At 57.4% G+C, this 7,819-nt stretch overlaps 1 long non-coding RNA gene across 1 annotated transcript; it reads left to right on the forward strand.

Annotated features, from left to right (window-relative positions):
• The first annotated feature begins 1,784 nt into the window (after nucleotides 1-1,784).
• On the forward strand, nucleotides 1,785-3,854 carry LOC140698853 (uncharacterized). The gene is made up of 2 exons (XR_012076858.1): nucleotides 1,785-2,270; nucleotides 3,107-3,854. It is a non-coding gene; the product is annotated as an uncharacterized lncRNA (long non-coding RNA).
• Nucleotides 3,855-7,819: the final 3,965 nt, after the last annotated feature.

Here is a 7,819-nt window from a genome sequence, read left to right on the forward strand (position 1 = left end):
GGGTGGAGAGCATCCTCTCATGTTCTCCCCACTAGGCCAGCGCCTTCCTCCCTCCTGACTTTCTTAATTCTGCCCTGGTTCCCAGAGGCCCTGGGCTCAGAGCTGTGCTCGACCCTCTCTCTCCCCACCTTACACCATCCTAGGAGCTGTCAATACAGATCTTGACTCAGCGGGGACCTGCCTCCCCTTTTCCCCTCCCCTACCACTTCAGGCTTTGTACATAACCCCTATTTGGGTTGCTGTAAGACATTCTTACACTTCTTCCAAACCAGGCAGGAACTTCCCTGACTCCCAGCTGTAGTGACCACCTCTCAGTATGGAGCATGGACTCTGGTGCCAGCTTTCCAGAAAGGTACACTGTCTGAGAAGTGGGTTTCAAGTGTGGGTGGTAAGGGTGAAATTAGATGACTCAGCTTCACAAGCAACTGCAAACTGCAAGTGTACCACGTTTGGTCAACAGGCATGGTCCCCTAGAGGTGACTGCCCCCCCCCCCCCCAATTTTTTAAGTAGTCAAATTGTAGCAGGTTCTAATGAAGACAGCTACGGTGACATTCCTTCTGCCTTCCCTCAGTCCCCTCTTCACTCACTGGTTTCAAGTACTGTCTACAAAAGAGGCAAATGTGAATTTGGAGAAGAGAGAACCACCGGAAGACTATGAATCCCTCACCGGCTTTTCACGGAATTTGTCATTAACCAAGCTCTGAGAAGCCCATAAGGGAACAACCAAGCACTCGGAACCATCCTAAATCTTTGGACAAGGTGTCCAACTTCTCAAGGCTCAACCCCAGACCCTGGAGATGCCACCAGCAACCTTCTGCTGGTCCTTCCCCGGCTTGTTCTGCACAGCCCACTGTGGCTTTTACTCTTTCTCCCTTTTTTCCAGTTAGGAGCCTTAATTAGCCCCCAAAAGGCAGCCCGCCTGCAAGGTGGTCCATAGGACCACCAGGAGTGAGCCAGGGGTCTGGCCTGAGATGAGGGGTGCAGGGGGTCCCTGGCCCACAGCCAGGGTCCAGCTCAGGAGCTGCGAGTCCCAGCAACCGCCCAGGGGCCCTGCGACCCCAACATGCTCGGGAAGAGGCAGGCGTGCCGGGCATCTCCGCCCTAGGCACACGGAAGCACAACGCCCCCGCCAGCAGGCCGTGGGCCCGGTCGGCCGGGCTCCGCCCGCCTGCACAGGACGGCGGGCTCCCGGGGAGGAAGCCCCGCCCCGGAAGTCGCGTGGCCCTGAGCCGGAAGCGCCCGGAAGCGCCGTGGGCCCGCCCACCGGCGGCGGAAGCCCCACCGGGTGTCGAGGGTCCCGCCGGCGCCGCCGGGGAGCGCGTCCGGAGCCAGTCCTGAGGGGCGTCGGTCCTGCTCCCCGCCTCCCTTCCTCTCACGCGGCGGGCGGGCGGTAGTGACGCTCGTCCGTCGAGCCCCCGAGGAAAGGCGGCCACGGCTGCTTCATTCGCAGCAGCGGGCAGGCGGGCGCAGCCGCGTGTCCCCCGGCTTAAATGGCTGAACGAGGCGGCGTATGCAGACGGTGGGGCGCTGCTCAGTCACGGAGGGAGCGATGTCCTGGGAGTGTGGAGGGCCCTTGGAAACATTATGCTCAGAGAAAGCATCCAGCTGCGAGAAGTCACCTGTCGCACGACTCTGCCTGTGCGAGTTGCCCGGCGTGAGCAGACCCCTGCAGACGGAAGGCTGTGTGACCGCCGGGCCGTGGGGGAGGGGGGAAGCACTGCTTCCAGGGGCAAGGTTCTGCCGGGGATGCCGATGTTCTGGAACGGGGTAGAGGCGGTGGTCGCGCAACCCTGTGACTGCTAACTGCCACTGCACTGCACACTTTAAAGTGGCTAAAATGATTAATTTTATCTGAAAGGAAAGAAGGAAGAAAGAAAAAGAGAGATCCAGCCTAAGCCACCTGTGTCGGTGCTGAGCGCCTTGGACCCGGGCACTGTGTCTCAGTCTTCGGGAGGAGCACTTCCTTGGAAGGCATCAGCGAAGGTGCTGGTAGTTGTGCAGGGCTGATGAAATGTAGTGAGGCCTGGAGAGGGCCAGGAGCCACTCTACAGGTAGACAGGAGCCCCGTGACTGCCCAGAGTGCCCAGCTGGCGGCAGGGCCAAGAGCCATCGTTGGCACGCTCGCCTGGCGGCCACGTGTGCAGTCCTTCCCTCTGGGCCCGGTGAGAAGACTGGTCCCACCCCAGTCCATGCTACGGAGAGGGCGTTGGCCCCTCGTCTGCTCTGGGAAGACCTGAGCTGCAGAAGGGCTTATGCCCGGTCCTGTGAGGTGAGTTGCAGCTCCGCTGGCCTGGCTCACGTGGCCCTCTGCCTTTTCTTCAAGTTCACAGCCGCCTCCTTTCCGGCTCCCTGATTCTCGATGTCTGATTGCCAGGAGCAGCCCCTCCCCTCCTATTTATAACCACATAATAATGCAGACCAGTGTCTCTGGCTGGGTGGTTCCGCTTAATCCACTCATCCACCGAAGGCTCACAGTCAGGGCAGTGTGCGCCGCCCGACCCCGGCTGAGAGTTACTTCATGTGGTGGCGCGGCTCCGGGCACTGAGGCAGAGGGGCAGCCCGCTCCGAGCGGAAAAGCCGACCGGCTCTTCCGCTCCGGCGTGTGCGTGTGGGCGGGGCGGGGTGTGTGTGCGGGGGAGCTGGGTGGGGGGCGGGGCGGGGTGCGTGTGCGTGTGGGCGGGGCGGGGTGCGTGTGTGCGGGGGAGCTGGGTGGTGGGCGGGGCGGGGTGCGTGTGCGTGTGGGCGGGGCGGGGTGCGTGTGTGCGGGGCGGGGTGTGTGTGCGGGGAAGCTGGGTGGTGGGCGGGGCGGGGTGCGTGTGCGTGTGGGCGGGGCGGGGTGTGTGTGCGGGGGAGCTGGGTGGGGGGCGGGGCGGGGTGCGTGTGGGTGGGGCGGGGTGCGTGTGTGCGGGGGAGCTGGGTGGTGGGCGGGGCGGGGTGCGTGTGCGTGTGGGCGGGGCGCCGGGGCGGCACAGAGCGCCGTCACTGGAGCCGGCGCGGCGGGCTGCTCTCAGTACGCACACACACAGCCTTTTTTGAAGTCAGTTTGGATTTTTTGTGGAAACTTTATTTTCGTATTTTTCCCTCTTGTTTCTCTGGTAACATCAGAAACAAACACACACAGCTGTGTCACCTGGCTCCCGGCTCCAGTTTTCCAGCAGACACCTAGGGCTGGAAACTCAGCAAGACTTGGACTCCAGAAAGTCAGACGGGCTCTTGCTTAACTCTTTCGTCCCCATTTCTCTGTCTCCTCACCACCCGTGCCCCCACCCTGCCACCACAGAGCAGGCTGGACAGACGCCTTCTTCCAGGTCACCAAGGAGAAGGGCTGTGCTTTGTCTTTCTACCGACCCGAGCCAGACCTGTGCAGAGAAGGGACACTCTGCTTCCGTATCTTCCATTCCTGCTCATGATGTAAACATAAGAACGAAAAGGCTCACAGCACTTGCCTTTTCTACTTCTGACAACCGGAGCCGTTGAGACTGTACCCTGAAACGAGGACTCCTTGTCTCTAGAAAGCACGGAATTTGGTTGCTAGGAAAATATTGCTCCTTTATTCCAGCTGTTTCACTGTAAAATGAAGCAGCTAAGGTGCACCTAGAAGCCCACACAGCATTAGTGACAAAGCCGGAAGGTGGAGCCCTCGTTCCTGCGCCCCCGCCCGCCCTCCCCGCCGTTTGGCCGGTCCCCGCTAGGGAAGGCGTGTACAGTCTGGAGGGCCCAGGAAGCAGCGCTGCACCAATTTGGGTTTTGCTGACTTGTTCAATTTCTGTTCTAAATAAGGAATGTCACGTTTCTACCCAGTTTTGAATCTCAAATCCGTACTCTGACAATACAGCTTTCCTAACACATACTAGCTTATCAACCAGATTTCGCCTTCTGTTCATTAGCTCACCAAATGATTGTTCAGCGCTTTCTATGAGCAAGGCCCTTGTGGTAAGAAGGCGAGGACAGAGGAGACCAGGTCTCTGCTCTTGAGGACCTGAGGGGCTCCAGGGCCCTGTGGCCGACACGCCAGGGACAGGCGACACCGGCCACAACAGTGAGCACAGAGCTGCCTGGAGCTTTGCTCCCCTCCATGCTGGTTCCCAGGTTAGAATGTTGCTTTGGCTTCTCAGCAACACAATTTAATACTTAACGTTCAAAGGAAACGAAATTTTAAACCAATTCTAAACAATCGAGATTTGCAGATACTACTGTGTATAAAAGAGATAAACAGCAAGTTTCTTCTGTGCAGCACAGGGAACTACAGTCAATGTCTTGTAGTAACCTATCATGAAAAAGAATATACGTACTACTGAAACATTATGCTGTACGCCAGAAATTGACACAACACCGTAAACTGACTATACTTCAACTTTTTTTTAAGTTTAAAAACATAAAGTAGAATAAAAAAGGAGGGAAAACAAACAGGCTCCGAGTGTCCTGATACTCTTAGTGTGGGCACATCTCCCAGCGCCCTCTCTGGGGGCACCTTTGCCAGCTGCTCATTTGGACTCTGCCAGGCTGGATAAAGGGGGAGATACTCAGATCATCTCAGTAGTGTTTGCTCAGCATGATCATGCTGAGCACTTCCTATACGTTCAATGAGAATGTGTCCAAAGGTAAGTGCAACATAATTTTATAGTATTTTACAGTCTGACAGTAGTTTGGGGAGAGAATTTCAAGCAAAATAGTTATTTGAAAAGCAACATCTAACTCTCTCAACTAGGAGCCTTTTAAGAATATCTGGGCTAGAAATTCCGCGCCCGCCTTAAAAATGTGTTCAGGCTAGAAGCCAAGGGAGAGGCTGGCTTCCTCCCAGAAGCCTCACAGCCTCCGTGTAAGTGATAAGCCAGGCTGGACCCACAGAGGCTGTCTGAGGCTCTCCCCGTGCGAGTGAGCCAGGCCCAGACCGGGGCCGGGGGGAGGACTGACCCGGGACAGAGGCCGCCCAGGCGCGCTCTTGTCTCTGTGGAGAGGTGGCAGGGTCTTAGTCACCTCGGGGCTGCTCTTGGACTGGCAGCCCTCAGTGGCACAGAGAGTCCTCTCCCTTCCAGAACTGTCTGCAGCTCCTGCTGCCTTGGCCTCCTCACTGGGTGCGGCATCTTAAACTACACAGGGAAAGTCCCGGTAAACCCTTCTCCCTTCATCTGGCTGTGAAGAAGTTCCGACGGGAACATACTTCAGTTTCAGGGGCCGTCTGAGTTCTAACATGACTGTAAGCCGTGAACCACTCAGAGACTTCCTGCAAAAATGCCAAATAAAGAAAACTGCTGGACTTAATAAAAAAAAAAAAAAACCACCATTTGAGAAAAAGAGACAAGAGGTGCTAGTTTGTGACTTACAAGAAGCAGATGTCAAGATGGGACTAGACACGCAGGAGGTGTCCCGGCGAAGCATCTGCGAAAGACAGAGTGGGAGGGAGGCGGGGAAGGCGTGGGGGCTGGCTCGGGCAGGCGGTGGAGGGTTCTGGAGCCCAGCTTGCCCCTTCGTGGAGTCTGTGTGTTCGGGAACAATCCACATTAGTGTTCCCACAAGCTGAGTCATCGGGCTGGATCGTCCCAGTGCCCGGCAGGGCCCGAGAAGGGCTGTCATCACTCCTGCTCCCACAGTGTACTCCACGTGGCCGCCTGCCTTGCCCTGCACGGGCCCACTTCTCAACTCAGGTCCAGGGAGCAGCTCCTTGGCGATTCCCATAGGCCTCTCTTCCAGGGGAAAGCTTAGAGGAGGGGGCCTGTGAGCTGAACCACAGCCCCATCACTGCAGTAGGCCTCAGGGCCACGGCTGACCCTTGTCCTCTCCCTTTTCCACCATCCGTTCTGAATCCCCCACACGCGGGCAGCCAGCGCCTCGCAGGTCTGCATGGCTTCCTTGGGGGTGTGACTCAAATCTGCGTCCTGGAGACCAAGCACTTGGCATCAGACCTTCTCAGGGCCATTGTCCATGCATCCATTCACAATCAGAACTGAGGACAGCGAGTGCCTAGAGGTACCCAAACAGTTCCTCTGGTTTCACAAGAGCCCCTCCCAGCCTCCGAGGCGTGAAAGTGGTTCTACCTTCCGACTGTCAGACCCAGTTACCTGCCAAGCTGGCCGCTCCTGTTCTCATCTGCTGGACCCTGGACACGAGGAGTCTAAAGTTCCCCGTTAGTCCAGTGGGGCCCTTTGGGGACTGGACCTTCAACCCTGTTGCGTCCAGAGTGGCAGGGACAGGAAGCCCTGAATCTCCCAGTGGGCCAGTGGGGGTGACGTTAGGGGAGCTGCTTCCGCCGACAGCCTCTGCCCCTGAGCCCACATAGTCTTCCTGTTGGGGAGGGGCACCACGTGAGGGTCTCTGGTTTAGCACAGACGCCGCATCCTGAGAGGGGCACTCACCCTGTCAGGGCTGCCCCATCACTGGTGCCTCAGCTCCCCCATAGAAGAAGCATCTCTGGCCTCTGGGAGGTGCGTGCTGGATGTGATGAGTGGGTCCCCTGGCCATGTGCCCACTCCCACACTCCTTCGCTGTGAAGTGGACCCCCAGTTGGATACTATGCTAATGAGATTCCATGCCTGGGAACCAGGTGTTCTGCAGCCATGTGGGCTGAGGCCCTGTGGGCAGGGCAGACCTGTGCCTGGAGTGTCCATTCACCAAGCTCTCCAGGAGGGACGTGGCCCAATGCAACTGGCTTGCTACAAAGTTTCCACCTGGTCTCCTTGGGGTATAACAGGGCCCAGTGCCGCTCTCGGCGACCGACAGCTCGGACACTCAGCGGTAGCTGGATCTTCCTTGGAAGTGGGAGTCCATGTTGTTGGGTCTGTCTCGACTCTGACTTCTGTCTCTGTCACTGGGCTCATCCCTTCCAGGCGCACATCATGCCAGTTCTTGGGTAACTGATGATGAAAACTGGCCAGTGGCTACCGGCCATGTCACAGAGCCTCTTCCGTGGCTAATGTTCCCTGGTCGGTTTTAACAAGTGATACAAAGGTCTTCGCATGCCGTGTCCACTCCCAAATGTCCATTCACGTGCCTCCAGCCCAGAATAACTCATTCCTGACCTTGCACTCTTTCCCTCTGGGGTCCTGACCAGACACCTGTGCCAGAGTGCACTGCCGTGGAATCTGGACGTATCCTCCTCTTGGCCACTTCTCCTTCTGCACCAAATGCAGGACCAGGTGCTTGAAGCACTGCCTACTGGGCAGCCTTCTTCTCCGCTGTCTCGAAAGATGCCCTTGCCGATGGCTAGAATGCAGCCACCATCCGTTTCAGCTCACTTCCTTAGGTGTGAGCTAGGGAAGAGGCACTAGTGTGATGGCTGTGGTGATGTGGGCATCAGGGCTACCCTCTCGTGCAGTCGGCTCATCCCCTCTTGTCCACCTTTCGAAGGACTGCTGCTGAAGCTACGCAGCTTTGTGACACGGTGAAGCCAAAAGACTCTGCCTCCAGGTGGGCAGTTTTGGGCACGTGGTCCTTGTGGTCCCCTGGCCAAGCACCCCATGCCATCACGGGCGTCCAGCATCTCTGCACATGAGCACGGCCCTGCTGTAGACGGATGGGCTTGATCAGAAGCCCGCGTTTCCATCCTGCCCACAAGGCGTGAGGCCATCCACGTCACTGGCCAGCGCCATGCTCTGTGGATGTTCGGGCGGTCCAGATCTCTTGGGACTACGTTATGCCAGAGGACAGAAAGATGAACAGAACCTGAGGCAAAACTGTAAGTGAACGTTTCAGTCCATCCTGTATGATTACAGACTGGTTCTGATAGTCTCCCTAATCGAGATAGAAAAGAATGCGTTCAGGTCTGTGGCCACATGCCACGTACCGCGGTCGTGTTCATCTGTCCCACCAACAAGGCCTCGT

Source organism: Vicugna pacos, chromosome 1 (assembly GCF_048564905.1).
Source record: "Vicugna pacos chromosome 1, VicPac4, whole genome shotgun sequence".
Lineage (NCBI taxonomy): Eukaryota > Metazoa > Chordata > Mammalia > Artiodactyla > Camelidae > Vicugna > Vicugna pacos.